At 41.8% G+C, this 26,455-nt stretch overlaps 1 protein-coding gene across 1 annotated transcript in view; it reads left to right on the top strand.

Moving 5' to 3' along the window:
• The window catches only part of DDR2 (discoidin domain receptor tyrosine kinase 2), a 179,647-nt gene that overhangs the window by 32,304 nt on the left and 120,888 nt on the right, over positions 1 to 26,455 (top strand). The window contains exon 3 of the mRNA XM_032161131.2: positions 23,375 to 23,538. The gene's annotated coding sequence lies outside the window, so the exon portion shown is untranslated. The remainder of the gene's footprint in view (positions 1 to 23,374; positions 23,539 to 26,455) is intronic.

The raw sequence follows: 26,455 nt of genomic DNA, 5'->3' as shown, positions 1-26,455 counted from the left end.
TCTTTATAGTAATGCCAAAGAGGTGAACTACTACAGGCGTAGACATTTGAGGAGGATTTCTAGTTGTCTCTGGCCAGCACCCAGTAAAGTGCCTGATAAGAGCCCAACACATATTTGTTGAGTTGAGCTGCATGTCCGGCCTGAGTCACCCTCGGACCTGACTTCAGATGCTGTAAGTTATTTGAAGAGTCTTCTTAATAAGTTGATCTCTGCAGTGTCTTTTCTCTTCATAAACTAACCCTAGTTCTAGTTTTTTCTCTAAGGTCTTGCTTGCTGCCTTTAATCATTTCCATGGCTGCCCTCTGAACCATTCCCATGTTCTCCGTGTCCTTTTCTATAACAGCTATGAGGCACAGATATTAATGGCTGCTTTCTGACCCTCAGACTGGTGCTGAGCTTATGAGACTTTTAGGGACTTAACACTGACTCAACACTGGCTCTCAGTTTCATGGCCACCCTCATTGTGTGTGAGTGTGTGTGTGTGTGTGTGTGTGCCTTTCCATTTCCCTTATGAAACATCTCCTGCCCCTAACTTACTATGGGAACGTTCCTCCATGATCTCTTTCCATCTTCCCTTTCCTGTTTGCTCACTTCTTTTCTTGCTCATCTTGGAGACTGTGCAATCCCAGATTAACTACAAACAGAGAGGAGCTGGTGATAGCTCCAGAGCCCAGAGAAAGGAGGTCTCTTTACGAGAAGTCTGGTTCTCAAAGGTAAGCTTGGTCTTCTTAACCTGCCTTTTGCCATCTACCTCCCTCTTTGGATCTCCTGCCCCTGGGTCCCTGCTTGCTCTGCATTCTCCATACTCACGGAGAATCAGAACCTCCAGAACAGCCCAGCGTGGGCTTGGTCAGGAATGATCCAGGCTCTGAAGGGTTAAGGCTGGAGCCTGGATGGATGGAGAGGGTTATTAGTTATCGTTTGGAGAGTGGAGTGAAGGCTCCTCCCCTGTTGCCTACCCGCCCCTTTCACATGATCTCTGACTATGGCTGTGGAAGCGGGGAGAAGATAAAGGAGGGAAAAAAAAGTTCACAAAATAATTTAGAAAGTCCTTATAAATGCTTGTGTTTTCATTTAGCAGCATGAATCCAGGACAGGCAACAGACCCTCAGAGGCAGCAGCCAACTGGGAATTGAGTGGAAAAAAATAGGAATCCTGGATTCTGGCACTTTCCAGTTTTTTTTTGGTGGGGGGGAGCAGTGGTGGGAAGGGATTAAATCAAATCTTTCACGGGAGAGCTCAGCTCTAGGCTTTCATGGTCAAAATACTAAAGGTCAGCTCTGCGTGTGTGCCCCAACTGTCCTGGAAGCTTCAACTGGAAGAAACTCCAAACTTTAAGTTTTGCTTATAGCTTCAGCTCAAGTAAGAAAAATGAGGTGTGGGGTAGGCGGCGGGGGGTGGGGATCACAGGATGGGGATCAAGTCTTAGATGGAGGGGAAGGAAGAGGAGATGGATATGGGTGGGAATAAGGCAGAAGGGAGCGGTGTCTTTAAGTCTGTCCTATGGTTATACATATTTTTTTCTTCTATGAATGGGTTTTGCTGTAAATTATAGCTTTGCCCATAGTCCCTTGGGTCAAAAGAAATAGTCTCCAAACAGAAAACAGCTCTGATTGGTGACTTTCCTTCTTCCCTCCCCAACCCCCTTCCTAATTGAAACCAAATGTGCAATATATTGGATGCTGGGATCCCTGGCGCTTTCCCAGGAATCCTCAGAATGTGAGGTTTCTCTCAAAGGCATCTTGCATCAGCCTGTGGATGTATGCCTACCACCGGGCTCCTTCACCAGCAAAGTGGAAAAAGAAGCGTTTCACAACAAATTCTTCTTTTTGGGTTGGGGAAACGCAGTGGATTATAGCTCTGTTTTCTTCTTTCCAAAACTGTGCACCCCTGGATGAAAGTAAGTTATGTGGGTCTTTTTTCTTTATTATTTTTTCTTTTTTGAAAATGAAAGCTCCGCATATACTTCTTTTGGTGTTTCAGGAAAAGTTTTAAAAAGGAAACAGAAGGGCGTTTTAAGTCAGACAAGGAAGGGAACGGAATGAGGCACCACAGACTCGAGAAATCAGATCCCATGTTTTTGGGGGTCTGGATTTATGCTATGAAGGGAAGAATAAAGAGCAGTAATAACCAAAGAAGGCTGAAGCAAAATAAATGAATCCATAGCAGCTGCAAGATACAATAAACAGTGTTAGCAGAATTGAAATTGTTGGCAGGCAAGACAGGCCGATTGCAGAGTTAGTTTCAGGATGAAGAAGGCAGAGCAGGAGAGCTAAGTTTTTAGACATTTAGTAGTGGTGTTAGAAGGTCCTGAGTTTTGGAGATAGTGTAGACCAAGCACTTTTTGTTTTTCAGGGGAGTTGCTGATTTACTTGTGAGAAGGGTAACTTTGGATGAGGGGTGGCTTCCCCCTGAGATTTGGGGTGGCTAGGGGGAGGCTGGGTACATGGAAGATTTTTCAGTTGTGACAGTGAAATACAGCTTCCCAGACTCATCTCCTCGCTGGCTCTGGGTGCCTTTCCCTTTGTTGTGGAATGACTTGGGGCTGTTTTCATTTGGGACCTCTGAGTCCTGGCCTAGGTTCAAGAGTCCCATCCAAAGGGAAAGAGAACTGTTCCCAGTGGCTGAAACTCTCAGACCAGCCATTTGAGGCAAGAGTTCGTACTGTTCAAGCCAGTAGGGGGTTCAGCACCATTTTGCCGACCGTTGGCTTCCTACAACACAGAGTTAAGAGTCCTGAAAAGGGCCTTAGGCCTCTCATCTGACCCCCTCGCTCCACAGATGTAAAAAATGATAGGAAGGGGACCAACCTGTTCAAGTCCCACAGTACATCTGTAGCAGAGCTGAAAATGAAATTGAGATTCTCTCTACTGCTAGTCCAGTGTTCTTTCCACTCCATACCTCTGGTTTCATTTCCTTTTTAAGGCTTATTCTGGCTGAGACAATAGAGGCAGTACGATGAGCAAGTCACCACAAGGACGTTAATTATCAGTAATAGAGAGGATGCCAATGGCGGCTCATCAGCTAATGATGTCTATCGTTATTTTTTTTGTGTGTGTGTAAAATGAAAAGAAGCTAAATTCTGAGTATTTTCTACGCACCAGGCTCAAAATAATAAATAATTTATGCTCAGAGCTTTTCATACATAATTTGATTGAATTCTCACAGCTATGTAAGGCATTTCTATCTTACATGTAAGGACATTAATGCTTAGAGAAGTGAAATTAGTTGCTCAAGGAAATGTAGCTAATACATTTGAAACTCATGTATATCTGACTCTAAAACCTATGCTTGGAATCACTATTCAATGATACTCCCCTCATCTCCCTTGCATTTGGTTACCTTTGGGGTCAAATTCCGTATTTCACTGGCTGATCAGGAGGTGAAGGTGTCAGGCTACAGGAGCAGAATCCCTACTGCTCCTCTTGGAGGCCACTTCTGCACTTGACTGAACATTTGTCTGGATATCAGATGTGGGGTTGATTTCTGGGTCTTTGGTATATACTTACCTTTGTTATGCAAAGAGCCTGGGACTTAGAGTCAGAAGATTCAGGATAAGTTCTGGCTCTACCTTTTACTACTTAGCAAAGTTGCTTTGCCTTTCTGCACCTTGACTTCTGTATTTATTATATGGGAACAATGGCAGTACCTTTCAGTGTGATTGCTGCAAGAGGTATTGGACATGCATGCTGAAGGCTATCAAGGGCTTACCCATATCAGCTCTTTCGATTAGGATCAGTAAATACCAGAACGTCATATGAGGCAGCCCCTGTGGTGCTGGGTCTGGCAGTCGGTGCTGTGGTGCTGGGTCTGGCAGTCAGTGCTGATGCTGGTGGGAGGGCAGATGGATTTGGATGTGTGTGAAACTCTGAAATGGGTGGCCTCAGTCTTAGTGCCCATCTCCTTTGAATGGAAGCAGGCCTTCCTCCCTCCCAGGGGAATATTCCTGAGGGCTCTGTCTTAAATTCTGTCTCTTAAATTCTCCTCTGCTGGCCTGGTTTGATGTGATTCCTTGCCCAAAGCAGTGCAGGCTGAAGGACACTGTGCTTGGTGAAGCATCCCCTGTCTCTGAAAAGGAAGTGTTTAGTCAGGACCAGTCCCCTGATTGCTTCTCAGACAAGACTGACATTTGAGGAGCTTCGTGTCTAGCTGAGGGCAGATCCTTGACCCAGGACCTTCTTGTCACTGGCAGGCACATCTCCCTTCATCCTTTCCCTGGCATTCCCTATTCTGTGCCTGCAGTCAGAAGGGAGGCCGCTGCTCCTGGGGTGAGGGTGGAGAGCCAGCCTGTAGTGGGGAGGCCTCAGCCTCTGTTTCTGGGTAAGATCCATTTGCTTTAGAAACCTTAAATGTAACGGAAGTGGGTAAGGTGTTTCCAGAATGCCTTTCACTTAGATTCCTCAACAGAGTCTCCATGTCCAAGCACACAACCTTATCACCTGCTTATTCTCCCCTAGCCACTCTGCGAACTCCCACTTTTCTTTCCTTCTTGTATAATTGCTCCCCAGTCTTGAAGTCATATGAATTCTCTATCACACACAGTGAATTTACTTCAAACCTTTCCACGTATTTGCGTTTTTAATAGACACATGAAAAAATTAGAGCGGCCACCCCCCATACATTCATGTCACACCATTTTCAATTCGCATGAGCTCTCAGATATCCTTCCCAAGCTTCTTTACAAGATCTGCTTTCAGGCACTTCACATCACCCTCACCTCAAACACACAATCCAAACACACGTCTCGCAGGCATCCAGAAAGCAAACACACGTCTAAAAGTGGCCCTCCACAGACATGTTAACGTTCTTGTGCCAGCTCACATAAATGGTGACCTGTCCACAACACAGACACACTGGACTCTTTATACCTCTTGCCCTGTTTGAAGCTGTGCAACATATGAATTGATCAACTCTGTCGCAACAATGACTAGTCAGTCCAGAAATGTGTCCAGCATCCCCAGGCATCCCAGGGCTTCTCTGAATGCAGCAACCATTCACAATGAGGACTGTTCACCAGGAAATTAGAAAACCCAAGTAGACCTTAAAAGATTTTCAGACCAATCAAATCAGAATATCTGAGGTTGGAGATTGGGAATCAGTACTTTGAACTGCTCCCTAGGTGATTCTGATGTGAAACAGAATTAAGTACCTCTGCTGATAAATCTCCAACTGTGTTGTCTTTGGCAATTCAATTTTATTCCATTTGATTTAATTCTATTCATCAAAGATTTATTAACACTGTGCTAATAACATAGTTTAGTAAAGAAGCTGAGATGTCCAGATACCTGTCAAGGATGTTTATTGGAACATCAATCACCTCGTGTCTAAAGTGATGATCTCTGTAAACTTTTTCTCTCTTGTAACTATATTTGTATACATTTAAATATGCTATTATTAAGCCTGCATTATTCACATATGATTTGGCTAAAAATAGTTCTCTTATTTTCTAATTGTTTTGCATAGAAATATTTGATGTTTCCTAATTTTATAAATCCCAGCATTTGGCAAATTATATACTTATTAGCTGGAATCTTACTTTGGCTTTGAAATGCTGAAGAAGGTCAGTTTTGAGCCAGCACAAGAGTCGCTAAGGCCTGGAAGGGCAATGCAAAGGTAGAGGAATTCTAAACATGGGTTTGGACTTACTACAGAGCTCCTGAGTTTAGCCGGGCTTCCCCTGGAAATTGGATATTGTCTGTAATGGATCCACTCATTAAGTCGTCTGTGGCTTGTGATTTGTGCCTAAAAGAACCCCACAAAAATCTGTGAGGGGCCCTTTGGATCTATAGCTCCGAGGTTAGTGCTAGCTGGTGCTCTGTAGTGTGAGTGAGAGGGAGAGGGCATGTGATAAATAGAACTTCAAATGCGTGATGTAGTGAAAAGAACACGTAGTGAGGCTCTAGTCCCACCACCATCATTTTCTAGGGTTTCGACCTCAGAGGAGTTTTTTAACTTCTTTGGTCCTCAATTTCCCCATGAGTTTTTATCCCCTTCATTTGAGTTTAGATAAGATAATGTATAGGAAACTGGAAAGCACTGTACCTGTGAAGATGGTAGGTGTGGATACCCTTTGGGACATATTTCGTAGGTAGCTAAACCCGCAAATTTTGCTGTAATGCAAGATAATCCTTAGGGCCTTAATAGCTTAGGTAGCCAAAATAAATTGAGATGGGAGATGGATTAAACATGAGGGCAAGTAATGTAGCATTTTTCATTTTTTCCTTTTAAAATTTGAATGCTCTTATGAATCCAAAAAACATGAAACCATACAAATTTCAGTGAACTCTCATGTCTAAGATAGTTTTCCACTGATTTTATTTTTCTCTTAAATAGTAGTGATTTTAAAAAATTCACAGGTATATTTTTTATCTATTAAAAATATCATAGCATCCTGGTAAACTCTGTCATAATTTTGTTTTTGCTGTATTTATTTATTTACTCTTCAGTAAGTAGTTATTGGATACCTATTCTCTGCTGGACACTGTTCTATGTTTTATGATGAACAAACCCCATGAAGTTACAAGCATTTATAAGCATTCATTGCTTTAGATTCTAGGGAGTATAATACGAATTTGACTGTACGAAACTTGATTTAGAAAATTGGTATCCACATTGGGTTAATAAAATTTAGCTTTTAAAGTTTACTGAACTGTAATTCAAAAATAATACAGAAATAGTTATTAAATGGTGATTGTCAGTGAAGTCAGGTGTTATGCTATAAATAGGACCCCAAATTTTATATTTTTTATAATTTTTAAAAATTATAGAGCAACTTTAGCTTTATAGAAAAACTGAGAACAAAATGCAGAGTTCTCATGAATTCCTTCTACCCTTTGCACAATTTCTCTATTATTACAACCTTGTATTAGTATTATGTTTTATTTGCTATCAGTTACTCAATATGTGTTTATTAAACACAACAAAATAATAAATAAATTTATTATTTATGCCCTATTTGTTGTTATGAAAAGAATAAATCATATTGCTGCCTCTCAAGCTGTTTATAATGTTATGTAGCTACAGTGTGAGGTTTCTCATTTATTAGAAAAATTTTTTTTCTGTGCACTTAGTGCATGCCTTATTCAGTGCTAGGGCTTAACACAATATCTGGACATTTAGACATTTAATAAAATATCTGCTGAATATACAAACAAATGAAATGAAGGATCCAGAAGTAAAAGACGTAATTCTTGTCCTTAGGAACTTAGGAAACAACAGACACATATAGCAGTGACTAGAGAAAATTTCAGAAACACATAAAATATGATTAAATCTCTGATAAAGGAGACATTGGCATAGGCAAATGAGGCATAAAGCCATTACCAAGAGCCCCATCCTCTTTTCCCTCCTTTTTGGGACTGTACTTTTTTTTTTTTGAGACGGAGTCTCACTCTGTCACCCAGGCTGGAGTGCAATGGTGCGATCTTGGCTCACTGCAACCTCTGCCTCCCGGGTTCAAGTGATTCTCCTGCCTCAGCCTCCTGAGTAGCTGGGATTACAGGCATTCACAAAAGCAGCTCAAAGTGGATCATAAACCAAAATGTAAATGCAAAACAATGAAGCTCATAGAAAATAACATAGGAAAAAATCTCAGTAATCTTGGATATTGTGATGACTTTTTAGATACAGCACCGAAGGCACTATCTGTGAAAGAAATCACTGATTAGCTGGACTTCATTAAAATTGTAAACTTCCGCTCTGTGAAAGACAATGTCAAGAGAATGAGAATACAAACCATAGGTTGAGAAAAATGCAGATGGTCCTGACTTAAAATGGTTCAACTTACGATTTTTCAACTTTACGACAATGAAAAGCGATACTCATTCAGTAGAAATAGTACTTCGAATTTTGAATTTCACTGGACAAAACTATGGAAACAGTAAAAACTATTCGTGGTTGCCAGGGATTAGGGGTGCGGGAGGGATAAATCGAACACAGGATTTCTAGGGTAGTGAAACTGTTCTGTGGTTACTACAATGGTGGATGTATGTCATTATACCTTTGTCAAAACCCATAGAATGTACAACACTGAGAGTGAACCCTAAGGCAAACAATGTACTTTGGGTGAAAATGATTTTTTTTTTTTTTTTTTTTTGAGATGAAATCTCGCTCTGTCGCCCAGGCTGGAGTGCAGTGGTGTGATCTCGGCTCACTGCAACCTCTGTCTCCCGGGTTCAAGCAATTCTCCTGCCTCAGCCTCCTGAGTAGCTGGGATTACAGGCGTGTACTACCACGCCCAACTAATTTTTGTATTTTTAGTACAGACAGGGTTTCACCATGTTGGCCAGGCTGGTTTCGAACTCCTGACCTCATGATCTGCTCCCCTTGGCCTCCCAAAGTGCTGGGATTGCAAGTGTGAGCCACCGCGCCCAGCCGAAAATAATGTGCTGATATCACAGATCATTAGGTTTATTGATAGGCTTATTGATTGTAATAAATGTGCCAATATTATGAGGGATGTCAATAGTGAGGGAGGTTTTGTAGCAGAGGACAAGGGTGTATATGGGAACAATCTGTACTTTCTACTTAATTTTGCTGTGAACCTAGAACTGCTTTAAAAAGAATTAAAGTTTAATTAAAAAAATCTGCTCAATCTCCAAATTCTAACACTTTGATTCCATCTTGGCTACTTTTTTCTTATTTGAAGGCAGTCATTGTAATATAGTTATAATCATGAGCATCTGTATTTTAAAATGATTAATTTTGTTTTTCAGATAAGTACCCTAAACTTAAATGATATTATTTTATTTATTAAAGCTACCTGAGGCAGAAATGTTTCAAATTCTTGAGAAAGACTAATTCAATAGGTTAATAGCAGATAAGTAGGTATTTTTGTGTCATACTCTTCAAATTATAATAACTATCACTTAAAGAATAGTCAATTGTTTTGTTTGTTTGTGATCCTTCCACTTTAGCCCCTCGACTAGCTGGGACTATATGTGCACACTACCACACCTGGCTAACTGTTTTGTTTTTTGTAGAGATGAGGTTTCACTATGTTGCTCAGGCTGGTCTGAAACTCCTGGGCTCAAGCAATCCTCCCACTTTGGCTTCTCAAAATGCTAGGATTACAAACATGAGCCACTGGACCCACCCTCATTGAGTTGTTTTAACTACAACTTGGTATGGTAGAAAGAGTGATGGGCCAAGGGTTAATAGGGTGAGATTCTAATTTTAACTTTGCCACCTACAAGCAGTGGGACTTTGTGCAACAATGTTTTAAATCTTTCTGCATTTAAATTTTTCTCATCTGTAAAGGACAATATACAATTTCTATATTTTCCAGTTCAATTATGCTAATCGCTGTCCTGTCAGCACCCATATCCCCATATTCACTTTCAAAGATAAGACTTGAGTCGCTATGATCTTCACCCTAGTTGTCACCCTGTCCCCATACTCTCTGAATATGCTCCTCTCTCCTCTCATTTTAGCCAAATACCACTCTTCTTTGAAGGCCAGCTTAAGTTTCAGATCCTCCATCCATCCTAGATTTTACTTCCTGGAATCCCTAGTTCTTTTGGTCAGTATCACTTAGTTTAGCAAAGACCATGTCTTAGGTGATTGCTCTAACTCACCTTATAGCATTAACCCATAAGTGAGTACTTACTGAGCTCTCACTGTATATTAGATTAAGGGCTTATTTTATATGCCTGGCAAAGTTCTTATTTGTTGTTGGAAAAATTTTTAGAGGGCAATAATTAAAAAGTCATACACTATAGTCTTTGAGGATGGAAAAGAGCTCAATAAGTTTCTATTAATTGGTTATGCCGTTAAGATCAGCATCTAAAGAGAGCTAGGTCATGGAAAAAATGGCCTAAGTACTGGACTTACTATCAGAAGTACTGGACTTAAATCTTGATTCTTGTGATTTGTGAACATTGTAGAAAGATACTAATGTCTTTGTGAGTACAGATAAGGAGGAACAGATAAGCTCATGTGAAAACTCGGTTTGTATTGGGTCTATATTATATACAAGTCTATTTTATTTTATTTATATTTATTTATTTATTTTTGAGATAGAGTCTCGCCCTGTCACCCAGGCTAGAGTGCAGTGGCAGGATCTCGGCTCACTGCAACCTCTGCCTCCTGGGTTCAAGCCATTCTCCATCCTCCTGCCCCAGCCTCTGAAGTAGCTGGGATTACAGGCACCCACACCACACCCAGCTAATTTTTGTATTTTTAGTAGAGACAGGGTTTCACCATGTTGGCCAGGCTGGTCTTGAACTCCTGACCTCAGGTGATCCACCTGCCATAGCTTCCCAAAGTGTTGGGATTACAGGCGTAAGCCACCACGCCTGGCCTATTTTATTTACTTATTTATTTATATTAGTAGGGACGGGGTTTCTCCATGTTGATTAGGCTGGTCTTGAACTCCCGACCTCAGGTGATCCGCCCGCCTCGGTCTCCCAATGTGCTGGGATTACAGGCATGAGCCACTGCGCCTGGCCTGTGTTATTTATTTTAACAACAAATAGAAGGTGGTTATTCCAGGAGGGTTTCAGAATACTACCCCAGATTTGGTTTTTCCTGGTTTGACTACAGGCAGTGCTGGTGTCTTTCTCTTGATCATACTCCTTTCCTCATGGGTGTGTTCAGTCCTCTGATAACAGAAGTGCTTACCTTTAAGTGCTTTCCCTCTCACTGAGTGTTCTCTCTTTTCTGAAATACTTTTCATTTGTTAAAGCTTTTAAGAAATTCTTATTTGAACATTCAGTGTTATGTAAAAAACAAATTAACTGCTGCTTAATATCATGTTTGGAGGTGAAAAATTTTCTAAGCTTTTTGCTTAGCCATTTATTACCAAAGGGGTATCAAGCTTGGATGTCAAGCTAGGATGTAAATTCTAGACCTATACAATTCCTTCAAGGGCAGGTGAAAAGTTGCTTTCTAATCCTTTTGCTATATTTTGGTGGCAAGCTTTGTTTTCACAGTTTAAAGAGGATTGATGGTCTTCCTATTGTCTTTCCTTCACAACTTTCTGAAGTTCACTTGCTTGTTTCATTTTCATGACTTAAGGTACTAGCTTCTTCTGCCCCTCTCCCAGATTCACCAGCGCCCCACCATGCTCCAGAAAAATGGAGCTACACTGTGCCTTTCCCTGAGCTGTAGAAAGTTCCACCTCTAGGTTCCCAGGTGCTTCTCATCATCATTTTTCAATGGATTGAGTTGCCAACATCTACAAAATATATTCTAACAAAGATGCTCAGAATGTCTGGTGTTGACCTATCTACACAGGTAAACTTCAATGACTCTGCATTTCCCTTTGACTGCTGACCTCATGCCTTTTGCAGAAGTAATATAGGAAAGAAGAGCATTGAAATAGGGCAGAATATCTAATTTTCTTTTTCTTTCTTGAAATGGAGTCTCGCTCTGTCACCCAGGCTGGAGTGCAGAGGCTCAATCTTGGCTCACTGTAACTTCTGCCTCCCCGGCTCAGGTGATTCTCCTGCCTCAGCCTTTTGAGTAGCTGGGATTACAGGCACCCACCACCATGCCCAGCTAATTTTTGTATTTTTAGTAGAGACGAAGCTTTGCCCTGTTGGCCAGTCTGGTCTCGAACTCCTGACCCCAGGTGATCCACCTGCCTCGGCCTCCCAAAGTGCTGGGATTACAGGTGTGAGCCACTGCACCCGGCCAGAAGATCTAATTGTCTAACTTACAATGTACTTGAATATTGAAAGGAATTTCATATTTTTAGAACTAAGCCCTCATTGGGGTTGGGTAGGGTTAGGGCAAGGAGAAGCCTGGGAAGGAGTTCTTGGGTAGTTAAATTGGAAAAAGAGAGTCTGGCACATTCAGAATGGCTCCATATTTGTTACCCGCAGACTGTACATAAGAAATGAGACCTGGCTTTTAAGAGATATGATGCCTGTGAAAACCCTGGATACACTTGCAACTTGCTTTTTCCCAAAAGTGTTAAGGACTCTAGTAGGGACACCTCCAGTTCCTTTTGGAAATAAGCTAATATTTGGTTTCCAAAAATGTACTGAAGTAGTCTTAATGAGAAAAATAGAAAATAGAAATTTTATTGAATGTTCTTACATTCTTAAAAATGCTACTTTTTAGCATTTTTAAAAACAATGAAGTACATGTTGGAGTGGGAGCGGAGAAGAGACTATAATATTTCTGTATCTGAAGCCTCTATAAGGTCTTAATCCAGCCCTCCATAGGAACATAAGCCATAATTGTCATCTACAACTTGTTCCTAAATTTACTCAACTACAGTTTCTCAGAGCTATTGAGGCAAGTACTACAATGCTATTTAAAAATACTTTCAAATCCATCCTTATGATTATGAAGTTATTATAGTTACAAATGCATGATTCGGCGATAGGCATTAGGAAAACATATCCACCAGATAGCCTGATGATCATGATGTATGACACGTTCTTCTGAATACATGGGGGTTAGATGAAAGTGATGACAAAGGATTGAGATATCTAGATCCACATCATTTACTTTTTTTTTTTTTTTGAGACAGAGTCTCGCTCTGTTGCCCAGGCTGGATTGCAATGGCACACTTGGCTCATTGCAACCTCTGCCTCCTGGGTTCAAGTGATTCTCCTGCCTCAGCCTCCTGAATAGCTGGGATTACAGGCATACACTACCACGCCTGGCTAATTTTGTATTTTTAGCAGAGAGGGGGTTTCACTATGTTGGCCAGTCTGGTCTCGAACTCCTGACCTCAGTTGATCTGCCCACCTCAGCCTCCCAAAGTGCTGGGATTACAGGCATGAGCAACTGCGCCCAGCCAACCACACTTCTTAAGGCTAGATAAATAAATAGCTTTAAGTGTAGAGTAAATGGCGTTTCACTTGCAAAGAAGAGGATCTCTTGGTCCTCTCCTTTCTTTTTTTTTTTTTTTTTTTGAGACGGAGTCTTTCTCTGTCCCCCAGGCTGGAGTGCAGTGGCGCGATCTCGGCTCACCGCAACCTCCACCTCCTGGGTTCACGCCATTCTCCTGCCTCAGCCTCCCGAGTAGCTGGGAATACAGGCGCCCACCAACACGCCCGGCTAATTTTTTGTGTTTTTAGCAGAGACGGGGTTTCACCGTGTTAGCCAGGATGTCTCGATCTCCTGACCTCGTGATCCGCCCGCCTCAGCCTCCCAAAGTGCTGGGATTACAGGCTTGAGCCACCGCGCCCGGCTGGTCCTCTCCTTTCCCCAACCCCAAATAATGGCTTTGCTATTGGCAATGTAAGGTGGGTCGGGAAGTTTGTGAAGCAATGGCCAAGGGCCTTATGGAACAGGCATACTGCAGGGGTGGCGTGGTCATAAGTTGCTGATGAAGCAAATTCTCTGTCACTCATGCCTGGTGAACAGGCGGGGACTGCCTTCTTCAAGAGAGACAGGTGATGATAGAAGAGTAGACAGCCCTGAACAAACCTTTCCTCAGGATTGTCCCTTTTGGTATTACTCAAACCCGAATAATACATGGACGTGTTTTATAGGGAATTTTTTTCAGCTTTTTGGGTGATCTGTTATTAGGATCTTATTAAAATATGTATAACTTTAAAACTAGGTATACATTTCTTATGCTTATGGTTCTTATGCAACTATAGAGCCAAAACAAATTAATAAATGAAATCAACTATATCTGAGCAGACCTCAGGATTTGAGAGAGAGAGAGAGAGAAAAAGAAATCAAATATAATTATGAAACCCAATAAAATTTAAATTATTTTAATGTGATAGATAATGTGGTTTTGTTGAAACTAATCACTAGTGTGGAACTTAAAGATAGACACAGTAGAACCATGTATCCTCAGGGTCTGGCCTATGTTTAAATCTGTTATTTAAATGTATTAATTTCATGCAAAGCATGCCTGTTAGTGTAAGCACGTTGAACAAATTGTTATTAATAGCTTTGAGGGTTCATAAGTTCAGGAAAATAAGATCTCAACCAAAACTCTGTAGTAAGCAATCATCAAATGTCAGTTTCAATGAGGTGTCATTTGATAATTTGTTAAATTGTCTACTCATTTGAAGATAGGGTTAGCATTGTGTTGATATTAAAATTGGTACTAAATAGATATCTAATCCATTTACTAACAGAATCAGGGACAGAACCATTCTTCTTTGTGTGTTTATGCCTCAAGTTTCTGCTTACAAGCTGGTATGTGTTAGTACGTAAAAAGCCAAAGTCCCCATGGCACATCTGCTCACAGCGTGAAGATGGCATCAAATCCTATGGCTGAGTAGATTGAACTGCCTCATGCCATGCAACGACTCAGTTTTCCCAACATTTCCTCTATGTCCAGATTGATCCTTGACTTCATCTGGCTTTCATTTGGCATTTGTGCAATTGTAAACACGAATGAAAAGCCAGGCAGTGCAATTGCATGATGGTTACTGCTTGTATTAAAATGTTAAATTATAATCAAAGACAGAAAAATTTTAAAATCCTAGAACTCTTGTGGACTGCAAGATATTTATCCTTTGAGACACACTGCTTTAAAATTAAATTTGGGCTCCACGGTTCTCAGGAAAACTTTTCTCATTTGTGGTCTTTCCTTTAAGTTCCATTAATAATTAAAAATGACAATTGTGAGGACTTCTGAGTAATGAGTGTTTATTATGTTCTAAAATTTAAGTTAAGCACTTTACATACGTAATCTCATGAAAACCTTGTAATTGGTGTGAGGTGAGTACTTTGGCTATTTTACATGTGAGGACACATGACATCAAGAAAAGGTCAATCACATGACAAGTAAGTGGCAGCAGCAGAATTTGAACCTGTGTCTTTCTCATTGCAAGCCTTACCCAAGCCTTACCCACTAAAGCCTCTTCTTATGTCTCCATTTCACATTGCGAATATCTGTTTAACTGCAACTAGGAACAACTGCTCTACAATTTTCCTCTTACATTCCTGTCTTTTCCATTGGGCCAGTGGGTCTCAATCTTTAATATGCATCAGAATCACCTGGAGTGCTTTTTAAAAAATGCAGGTCCCAGATGCCACTCCAAATTTACTGAATAAAAAATTGTCTGTGCAAATGTCCAGGCGGCCTGCATCTTTTAAAACAACCTCCCTCAGGTGATTCTGTTGCAGGTGTCTGTCTGATCACATTTTGTGTAAAACTGCATTAGACTGTGGATGCCTCAAGAACCATGACTTTTTAAAAAATCCATCCTTGTACATCAAGGACTCACTCACTAAATGCTTGTCAAATAAGTAAAAGAATGAATGAAGGGGCAGTTGTCAAGAAAGATGTGTTCTTGGGAAGAATACGCTTTTGGCCAGACCCCTGGAAAATTTAGAGATGCATGTTTAAATATCACTTAATATACTTGGTCTAGACTCTCCTTTCTGGAGGCCAAGCATGGCAAAGAGCCGATGAGAGGGTGGTAGAAAGTACAAATCCATCTATAAAAAAAGAATGAAAATGCTCCAGACCATCCAGGATGAGGTAGAATAAATCTTCCCCTGCGTTTCTAAAACTAAAGTCAATTGAACTAGAAATATTTAAATGCACTTGAGGCCCAGAAAGAGATTCGTTTCCTTAATGTTTTGTGGACTTGATATTTTCTACTTAAATCATAGCTCTAAGGTCAACATGGATTTGTTATCGGAAAGGGGTCCCAATCTACACCCCAAGAGAGGGTTCTTAGACCTCGTGCGAGAAAGAGTTCTGGGCAAGTCTATAGAGTAAAGTGAAAGCAAGTTTATTGGAGAAGCAAAGAAACAAACGAATGGCTACTCCATAGGCAGAGCAGTGGCATGAGCTGCTCAATTGGGTATACTTATAGTTATTTCTTGATTGTATGCTAAATAAGGAGTAGATTATTCACGAGTTTTCTGGAAAAGGGGCAGGGATTTCCCTCGGAACTGAGGATCCCTCCCCTTTTTAGACTATATGAGGTAACTTCCAGATGTTGCCATGGCATTTGTAAACTGTTATAGCGCTGGTGGGAATGTCTTTTAGTATGTTAATGCATTATAATTAGCGTCTAATGAGCAGTGAGGATGACCACAGGTCACTTTCATCACCATCTTGGTTTTGGTGGGATTTGGTAGGCTTCTTTACTGCATCCTGCTTTATCAGCAGGGTCTTTGTGACCCGTATGTATCTTGTGCCAACGTCCTGTCTCATCCTGGGACTAAGAATGCCTTAACCTCCAGGGAATGCAACCCAGCAGATCTCAGTCTCATTTTACCCAGCCCCTATTCAAGATGGAGTGGCTCTGGTTCAAATGCCTCTGACAGATTCTTTCCTGTATTTAGCAAGAGGTTTTTTCTTTTTTTTTTTTTTTTGAGTACTTACTAAGAGGCTAGTATTTAATAAGACATAGTCCTTTCCCTTTCTGAGTTTATTTTCAGTTAGAAAATTCAGGGAGCAGTAAAAGAGCAATGCAAGTAAATGGGGGGCTAGTTGCTCAGAATCTGCAAATGTAAGAGTGCATGGAAGGGTTTGTATAGCCAGGGGACTGGTGCTGGATGCTGCAAATTGAATAAGAATTGGAATAAATTGGGATAGCCAGGAAGCAAAGAGAGTGGAACAGACACTTGGCAGTCAGATTACTTATGGCTGGCTGGTTCAGTTAACAGTGAGGACAGGAGCCTAGGGTGGTGGGATATTTGCCTTGGGGAGCATGGAGAAATAGCATTGCATAGATGTGTTTTCTGACATTAAATAGAGCTTCGGATGTTGTGGAATTTTGAACATTTCCTTTATCTGAAAGCCGGTGAAGTGTTGTCTTAAGATGTGACAGCAGTATGTAAATAAATTGCAGGGGAGAAGAAATCAAGTCAGGGAGACCTATTAGAGGGCTGCTTTCTCAGAACAAGGAGCCCTGAGGAAAAAATTAAAAAACAAACAAACAAAAAAAGGAGGTTGCTTTCGGTAGTCCAGATGTGAAGGGACAGGGTTTAGACCAGGGTGGTGGAGTGCAGAAAGAAAAACCAGAAGGATGTGGAAGGACAAGATGGCACGACCACGAATGGTGGCAGAAGCAGCGTGGAACGAGCACATCAGCTGATGTGGAATGTATGAGAACAAAAACACTCATTTTCCCACCAGAACCCTTAGTAGGAGAAAGTGCCTTAAGCTTACAGTGAGGATTCCAAATTGAAATTGCTCAGTAGCTGTTTCACCCTTTGTTACTCGCAGAGTAGATGTCTCTGGAAGAGACTAGGACTACTTGTTGCTTCTCTTTCCCATCTCTCACCACTCCCCAACCTTATCCCATAGTGAGGACCACTCACTAATGACATTTCTGCTTGAGACCTACAAAGCAAGTCTTGCTAATGAGACTTAGGCACTGTTTCCCAAAGTGCAATTCTTGGAAATCTGTGGGTTTTTAAGTAGATTACAGGGCCACAGTTCCATGGTCAAATTAGCTCAAAAAATATTGTTAGAGAATTAAGCAAGTTTCTTTACTGCAGGATGTCCCACGGTCTTTAATATGGTAATCGACATTTTGACTATCCAAGAGAGGGTGAGCTTAGAGCACTCCACAAACTTTTTGGATCATGAAGCTCTTTTTAAAAGAAGCACCTTGAGAGAAGAGGATGGCACAGCATATATTTAAAGAAATTAGGGACTAGAAAGTTTGTCTCTTGCACTAGAGGTTGGTAGTGTCATGCAAAGAAACAAGAGTTGGGATTTGGGTCCAGGCTTTGCCACTAACTAGTGATCTGGGGTAAATCATTGAATGTCTCTGAGCCTCGGTTTCCCCGGGGGTTATGTTCATTCTAAATGAACTCTTCAGCTCCTTTCAAAAGCCTGTCTTCATATTCAAAAAAGAAAATAATCTGCACTTTCTCTACTCTGCAATAACTCTGGTGGTGGAGGCAGTGGTAGGAAAAGAGAGAGTAGAGGGGACAGTGATAAGAAGATGAATAAGATACGGTCTGAACCCCGTGCTGATTAGACTGTTGGGCACAGTTACAGTGCTGGGCTGATGTAACAAAGATAAATGAGGTTTGTAGTGTGTTCTCAAGCTTCTCTGACTCCAACCACATCATGTGATATACAGCAACTAGTACAGTTGCTAAGCAACACTAATTCCCAATGGTCACTTAATCCATCTAGTCTCAGTTCGGCTACCAAGAAGCTGTGAGGCCTTGGATAAATCAGTTAACCCTTTGGGTTTGGGTTTTCTTCATCCGTAAAATAAGGAAGTTGGGTTAGGTCTGGAACCATTTTTAAGTTGACCCGAGTCTTACCTGGAAGAAGATAAAGGAAACACAGCTATTCTCCTCTCACCCACCCCATGCAGATGAGCCCCAACATTCTGTCTTCGCTTTTCTTCTCTTCCTTCCTCCTGGATCACTTAATCTGTCTCAGACTTTAATTATTGCATTTATGTAGTTGAAGTTCAAATGTGGATCTCTAAGACCAACCCTTCTCTTGAATGCCAAAGTCAAGATGTGTCTACCTGTTTTCATTCTGAGGAAACCAAATTACTTATGTTTCAAGCCAAACTCGCAATCTCCCCTTACAAACCAATTCCTCCTCCACGTTAAAAAAAATAATAGTAACAACAGGCCAGGTGTGGTGGCTCACGCCCGTAATCCCAACATTTTGGGAGGTCAAGGAAGGCAGATCACTTGAGGTCAGAAGTTCAAGAACAGCCTGGCCAGCATGGTGAAAGCCCATCTCTACTAAAAGTACAAAAATTAGCAGGGCGGGTGGTGCACACCTGTAATCTCAGCTACTCGGGAGGCTGAGGCAGGAGAATCGCTTGAACCTGAGAGGCAGTGGTTGCAGTGAACTAAGACTGCACCACTGCACTCCAGCCTGGGTGACAGAGTGAGACTCCATCTCAAAAATAAATACATAAATAAATAAATAACTATGTGCTCCCGGTCACATGCAGCCCAGACTCCCAGGCTTTTCAACTCCCTCGTTCTTCTCTCCTGTGCTAGTCACTGGTCAATTCTCAATCCTCTCCACATTATTATTATTATTTTTTGAGACAGACTCTTGCTCTGTTACCCTGGCTGTAGTGCAGTGGCTCGATCTCAGCTCACTGCAGCCTCAGCCTTCCGGGTTCAAGTGATTCTCATGTCTCAGCCTCCCAAGTAGCTGAGATTACAGTGGGTGTTGCCACCATGCCCAGCTAATTTTTGTATTTTTAGTACAGACGTGTTTTCATCATGTTGGCCAGGGTGGTCTTGAACTCCTGGCCTCAAGTGATCCACCTGCCTTTGCCTCCCAAAGTGCTGGGATTACAGGCGTGAGCCACCGCACCCAGCCCCTCTCCACATTATTATATGTCCACATTATTTATTTCCCTTTCCTGATGTCATTATTGTACGTCAGGCTTTCATTGGTCATCCTGCCCCAGGTCTCTCCTCCAAAGCACCCCACATGCCAGGTTCAGCCTCACAGAGCTTCTCTGAGCCTGCCATCCCACTCTCCAAAGCCTTTCCCGGCTCTCTTGTGCTCACCCCTTGCTGACATTCGGAGCCCTGTGTTTTCCCACCTCAATCATCTTCCAGCTTCCAGCTTTGTCTTCAATTACCTGTGTGTTCCTGTCCTCCCGCCAACCATTTATTAATCTTCTTATCCCATAACTTGCCTATTCACATTGTTCCCTTTTCTTAGACTTTTATCTGCATTCTTTCTACCTGACAAAATCCTAGTGATATTTCAAGAGTCAGCTCAAATAATGCCTCCTCACTCCAACAAATCTTTAGGGAACACTCAACTGGCTTGATTTCTCCTTCTTTTAGCACCTTGTTGTTTCCTTTCTTACTACCTTACCAACCCAGACATATATATCTACTATATCTTGTAATATCCATTATATCTTTTTTGAGGCCAAGGAACATGTTTCCTACATCTTTCTATCAACTGTAACACATACTATGTACTAGGAACTCAGAAACATGGTTGAACAAATTACTATTAAATTATTAAGCTATTAAAACAATCTATTGAAATAATGTAATAATCTTAATCTCCTAACAAAATACTAATTAAATTTAAGTAAAATAAATAATCTACAATAATCCAAAAATGAATCGAATCTTGGTTTACTCTGTGGTATTTTGTCATTCTACTTTCGTGTCAAGTTTAGAAATAATTTTCTGAATAATTTTGATTTTGATTTTAGTTATAACTTTGCGTTAGTAAGACCATCAGCCTACGGTTAAGGATATTTGTCTCACCTGTGAAATCTCACTATCTCCATGAAACCGACTGGCCTCGCTACATCATGGGAAGGGTGTTATCTTTCCTAGTTGGAGCGTCATATGATGATGTGGTTGAAAACATGCACTTTGGCATAAGACAGACCTGGTTTGGAATTCTGACTCTGCCCTTGTTGGGGCTGCTTGGGGAATTTAGTTAGCATCTCTAAATATTAGTTTCCTCATTTGTAAATGGAGGATGTCATTGCAGGTGCTGGTTCTACTCTTGGAAGGATTCAAAAATTGTCATGCTTACCTGAGGGGCACCTCCAAGCCTGGGCAGGGTTTTCTGTATGCCTTATGGACCTACAAGTGCAAACCACACTGGACTATGTAATTTCGGAGGCAGATTGGAAAGCTGAAACAGAAATGCAGGGACTGTTGGCGCTCATCTTCCTGGCCTGGTGGGGAGGAATGCAGGAAAGCAGACTTGTGCTTCTCATCTTGAATCAGACAGATGACAGACACTCCAGGAAATTCCTTTTGTTTGGAAAAGAAAAATGCTCTGCCATCTTCTCTTACCCCGGTTTCCTACATTCCCAGACTTCCTAAAAGAGTAGACCACTGGGGTTCCCTGAAAAGCCAGCTAAGTCCAGCACATACGATCAGCCCCACAGCTCATTTTGGTTCACAGACAATAAGGAGAGAGGACTTAACAATTACTGAGTGCTGAGTACCCACTATGTGGTAGGAACATTTTGTACATAATTACAATTATGCATCCTCATAACTTTATCACATAAGTATCGTCTCTATTTTACAAGTAGACACTAAGCAACCTTCCAAGATCGTACAGCTAGTAAATCTGAGTGAGGAAGTGAACTCAGATGGTCTACAAAACTTTTAGCATTTGTGGCCAGGCATGGTGGCTTACACCTCTAATCTCAGCACTTTGGGAGGCTGAGGTGGGAGGATTGCTTGAACTCAGGAGTTAGAGATCAGCCTGGGCTACATGGCAAAACCTTGTCTGTACAAAAAATACAAAAATTAGCTGGGTGTGGTGGCATGCACCTGTAGTCCCAGCTACTTGGGAAGCTGAGGTAGGAGGATCACTTGAACCCAAGAGGTGAAGGTTGCAGTGAGCCATGATCACGCCACTGCACTCCAGCCTGTGTGACAGAACAAGGCCCTGTCTTAAAAAACAAACAAGCGAACAAACAAACAAAGAAACTTTTAGCATTTGAGACCTTCAATGTGATCAAAGCAAATTAGCTTTGTGAGGTGGGGTTTCCTTTAGCTTCTATGTCAGCGAAATGGTGGACCAACAGGATTAACCTTTTGCCACCTTAGTACTGCAGGGAACTAGCTTTCAGAAATATAGTTTGGGGACCGGGCATGGTGGCTCATGCCTGTAATCCCAACACTTTGGGAGGCCAAGGCGAGTGGATTACCTGAGGTCAGGAGTTCGAGACCAGCCTGGGCAACATGTTGAAACCCTGTCTCTACTAAAAATACAAAAACCAGCCAGGCATGGTGGTGTGTGCCTGTAATCCCAGGTACTTGGGAAGCTGAGGCATGAGAATCGCTTGAACCCGAGAGGCGGAGGTTGCAGTGGCTGAGATCATGGATCATGCCACTGCACTCCAGCCTGGGCGATAGAATGAGACTCTGTCTCAAAAAAAAAAAAAAAAAAAACTGGGGACATTTGGGTCCTGTTTTCTTCCCTGACGCTGATGTGATGCTGATGATAGTGAGTGTTCCGAGAACCAGGAGAGGCTGGTGGTTGTAAACATTCCTATAAACGTTGGCTCAGAGATTGTTAATGTAAGTTTTTCTGGAGCAGTGAGGTAAGCCCCAAGTAGAAAAGGGCAGAAGTATAGTAAAATTTGGTTGGTTTGTCAACTTCGTAAGACTTCAGGTGCATACCTTGTTAGGAAACTAGAAGCCGGAGGAAAGTTGTGCTGAGATGTGTAGCATTTGTTCTTGCTTTGTGTGGCCATTTTATTCCCATTAAGTACTGTATCCTTCACTAAAGAAATGGGCCATTCAGCAGCCCGCCTGAACACTGTGACACTGTATGTCGTTATAGAGAGTTATATCCATTCAGAGGGACACAACAGATCAGACGAAAGGAAAGAGGTAACTATGTATGCAGACGTGGAACATGTATAATAGACAAGCCAAGGTGAAATGTATAGCATGCTAATATTCAACTTTTTAAATTAAAAAAACTGTGCATCTCAAGGCATGGTGGCTCACGTCTGTAATCCCAGCACTTTGTGAGGCTGAGGTGGGAGGATCTCTTGATTGCCTGAAGCCAGGAGCTTGAGACCAGCTTGGGCAACATAGCAAGACCTGGTCTCTACAAAAAATACAAAAATTAGCTGGACATGGTGGTGTGTGCCTGTAGTCCTAGCTACTTAGGAGGCTGAGGCAAAAGGATCACTTGAGCCCAGGGGTTCAAGGCTGTAGTGAGCTATGATCACTCCACTGCACTCCAGCCTGGGCAACAAAGCAAGACCCTGTCTAAAGAATACAATAGCAAACAAACAAACAAAAAACCCAAAAACCCTCAAACACTATAAATCCATAGTTTTTATGTATGTGTAAACTATTTCTAGAAAATTACTCAAGTAACTGATAACTAGTTACGTCTGAAGAAGGGTGATGGTGCGGTGGAAATGAGACTCACTTTTCATCGTATGCAGCAGTGATTCCCAGTGTGTTCTGGGATTCTGGGGAGTCCTTGAGACCCTTTCAGGAGATCCATAGATCAAAATTATTTTAATAATAATACTAAGTTGTTTTTATTCTCATTCTCTCACGAGTTTATGGTGGAGTTTTCCAGAGGCTCAGTGACATGTGCCATTGCAACACATTGAATCCAGAAGCAGATACGATAATCCAACTGTGTCTGGTCAAGCCAAATATTTAAGAGATTTTAAAGCATGTAAAATGATGTCATTCTTCTCATTTTGAAGATAAAGTTATTTTTATAACAATTTTGAAGATAAAGTTATTTTTATAACAATTATTATTCAACAAAATTACTATTATTTAATGAGTTAATACACAATAAATTTCAAATTCTCAGTTTTAATTTCTTAACTGGGCAAGTATCAGTTTAGGTATAAACAACATCCCTCTGAGATCCTCTGGGATACATCCAGTTCCTTCAGTGCCTGGTGTGCTTGGAAGGTTTCTGTTGCACAGCACTGAACAGGAGTGCCAAAGAGGAAAGAAATGTGAATGGAACCGAAGTCTGTAATAAAATATTGCTTTCTCTTCTTCCCAGCCTCCATCAAGGGAGACCTACAAATTGCCTGGGGTTCAATGCTCTAGAAAGTTCCAAGGTTTGCGGCTTGAATTATTCTAAAGAAGCTGAAATAATTGAAGAGAAGCAGAGGCCAGCTGTTTTTGAGGATCCTGCTCCACAGAGAATGCTCTGCACCCATTGATGTAAGTAGGTCCAGTCACTGAGGCTCTGTTACCACGAGATTGGGAGTGGTGTGGCTCACATTGAATCCCCCCACTTATCCTGCCTGGTATCACAGGCAAAGTTGAACACTTGGTTTCTGTGCCTAGAGCTGCTATCAGATGAGGAGACAATGTATTTGATTATATAGGAAATCTGATGTGGACTGTCAATTAACTCATTTTCACTTCCATTGATTTGGTTGTGACCAGCTCTAGATTAGAGGGCAGTTTTGGAGTGTCCTGGCCTAGAATGTCTTCCTCAGTTTTGAGTGAGCCGGGGTAGCTGGCCTCTTTCTGGGACTTCTCTGCCCTTATAGGACCTACTGGAATCTGTAGGGTTCCTGCATCAATCCATGTTTTCTAATATTACAATTTGTTTTTATTTTTTATTTTTAACAATTATTTTATAAGTTGTTTTCTTCTAGGAATAATTTGAGCTGATTTAGAGTAAAACAATACTTAATAGAAGCACTACAACCAGGATAATAGTACAAGAGTCCTGTAATTATGTTTTGGGGGAATTAAATGTAAGAAAACCTAGCCCAGGCATACTGATTGCAGATTCGTACAGTGCTTAGCTGGGACTCAAGGCAAAAGGAGAAGCATGCTATATTGCAGAACTTTTATTAAGAAACCATTTCCACATATCAAGGTGGTCTGCTGCAGGTGAATTTTGGTCTGAATGGGACTTCTCAGTTCATCCTTTGGCAGGCTAAAATCCCACTGAGGATCTAGAACTGTAGCAATTTCTAGATTGTGTCTGAGACCTTCCCAGCCTGGAGCTCCATATCTCCTTCATGCCTGTGCCTCTAGCATCTAGCACAGGATCTGACACATGGAGGATGCTCAGTGAGAGCCCTCAGATTCAACTTAGGCTTTACTGTATTCTGCACAGCTTCTGGAACGTGTGCTGAATGAATGAATGAATGAGTGAGTAAATAATGTGAATGATTATTGGGATAAGGGTGGGGCTAAAGTGGTATTTTCTTACATTCCCCAGAAGATTTCTTCTCCCTGTCAAGATGCTTTTTGGATTATCCCCTCCTTTCTGTTTATTATCTAGGGAATGCCTCGTTGCTCTTTAGCTTCCTGGTGGTAATAATTCACTTCATAGTTTAATGTCTTAGGTTTCCTTTTTCCCACAGATTGCCTTGAAATTTGCCTTTTCTTCCTCCCTCCCTTTCTTCCTTCCTCCCTCCTTTCCTTCCTCTTTTCCTTCCTTATGATAGACTCTTGGTATGGGAGAGTCAAGAGGTCTTAACTTGAGCCTTCACAGTATATATTTTAGAATGAATAATTCGTTGCTATGCTTCACCACCAACCAGAAATTATTATAGGATTTCTCTATTACATGAGATTTTTCAAACATTATTTATCTATGAGTTGTTCCGCTTTACCTTTCAGAAACTATCACTGTGGTCTTTTCTTCCCCTGCCACTAGAGTTTTTTTTTTTTTTTTTAAACAGGGTCTTGCTCTGTCACCCAGGCTGGAGTGTAGCAGTGCAGTCTTGTGCAGTCTTGGCTCACTGCAACCTCTGCCTCCAGGCTCAAATGATCCTCCCACCTCAGCCTCCCAAGTAGCTGGAAATACAGGCACACACCACCACTTTGTATTTTTTGTGGAGATGGGGGTCTCACTATGTTGCCCAGGCTGGTCTTGAACTCCTGAGCTCAAGCAATACTACCACCGTGGCCTCCTAGAGTGCTGGGATTACAGGCATGAGCCACCATGCCTGGCCACCAATCTTAAATAATGATTTCCATAAATTATTATTAGAACATTCAAGGCATGTGCTATATATAGCCTTGTCCTGTGAAGCCTGATTTTGGTGCACTCCTCCACCTCCCCTGTCATATTATCCCTGGAACTATCTCAAACACCTTGGCTCCTCCAGGAAGAGTCCTTCTGGTCACCAATTCAGGCTCATTCTCTTTCTGGGAATGATCAGACTGAGTATTTCAATCTGTTTAGAGATTTACTAAGTTTTACTTTCTTGTGTTTCTTATTAATAGGGAGACCAAATAATTCAGCATCCAATCTGGAGAACTAGTGAGGACAGGAGAAGTTATTAATAGGTAATCTGGAACATAAGGTATACTCTGGATGGGTGGCCACCTGCTTTTCAAAGATCTTGCCTCTTTAATGGGTACTGAGAGCAGAAGGGTAACAACAGCCTTTGCAGATTGAACTCCTGAATTCTGTTCAGTTGTCTGGGGCTAGGGAATTCTGACACAGATTTTGTAGCACTGAGTATTTCTAACCAGCTGTGGGGGGCCTGTCCCCTAGTGGATGTTAGAGCTCCCAGAGGGAGAAGTCAAGACCACTGCAGCACTGACGGCCCCGTGCTTATGAGATCCAGTGGTGGTACCCCCAGTCAGTCTTCCTCCACCTTCTCCTTCCTCTTTTCCCTTCTCCTCCCCTTCTTCCCTTCCCCTCCCCACTCCCCAATCTGCCCCTTTCTCTTTTCGATCCTTATTCTCTCCCTCTCCCTTCCGTCCCATCCCCCGTCTCCCTCCTGTTCTGTTTTCTCTTTCCATCGCCTTCTCTTTCTCCATTTTCTTCTCTCCATTTGCCATTCACACTGTCTTCCTTTCCTTCTCTCTTCTAAAATGGCTCTTCCAAAAATCACTGGAGGGCAGCTCAGAAGAACAGCTCTGCCAACATTAATTTCTCCTTGAAAGGGGAAAGCCTGCATTTCCAATTATGACTTAGTCTTCATTAGTTAGAAACTGTCTTTTTTCCATAGCAAGTGGCCTAGGAATGGTGTGTTTCTCGCAAGTCTCTGGTCGGAGGTTCTGGTTTTATGCGTTCTGCTGTGCACGCTTTCCAGGGCATGAAGACAGGGCAGCCTGGGGCGTTGGAGGTGGGAGTGGCAGTGAGGATGGTGGTCTAGCTGTG

This window comes from Hylobates moloch, unplaced genomic scaffold (genome assembly GCF_009828535.3).
Source record: "Hylobates moloch isolate HMO894 unplaced genomic scaffold, HMol_V3 SCAFFOLD_8, whole genome shotgun sequence".
NCBI classification, from domain to species: Eukaryota; Metazoa; Chordata; class Mammalia; order Primates; family Hylobatidae; genus Hylobates; species Hylobates moloch.
This window is presented reverse-complemented; position numbering and strand designations above follow the sequence as displayed.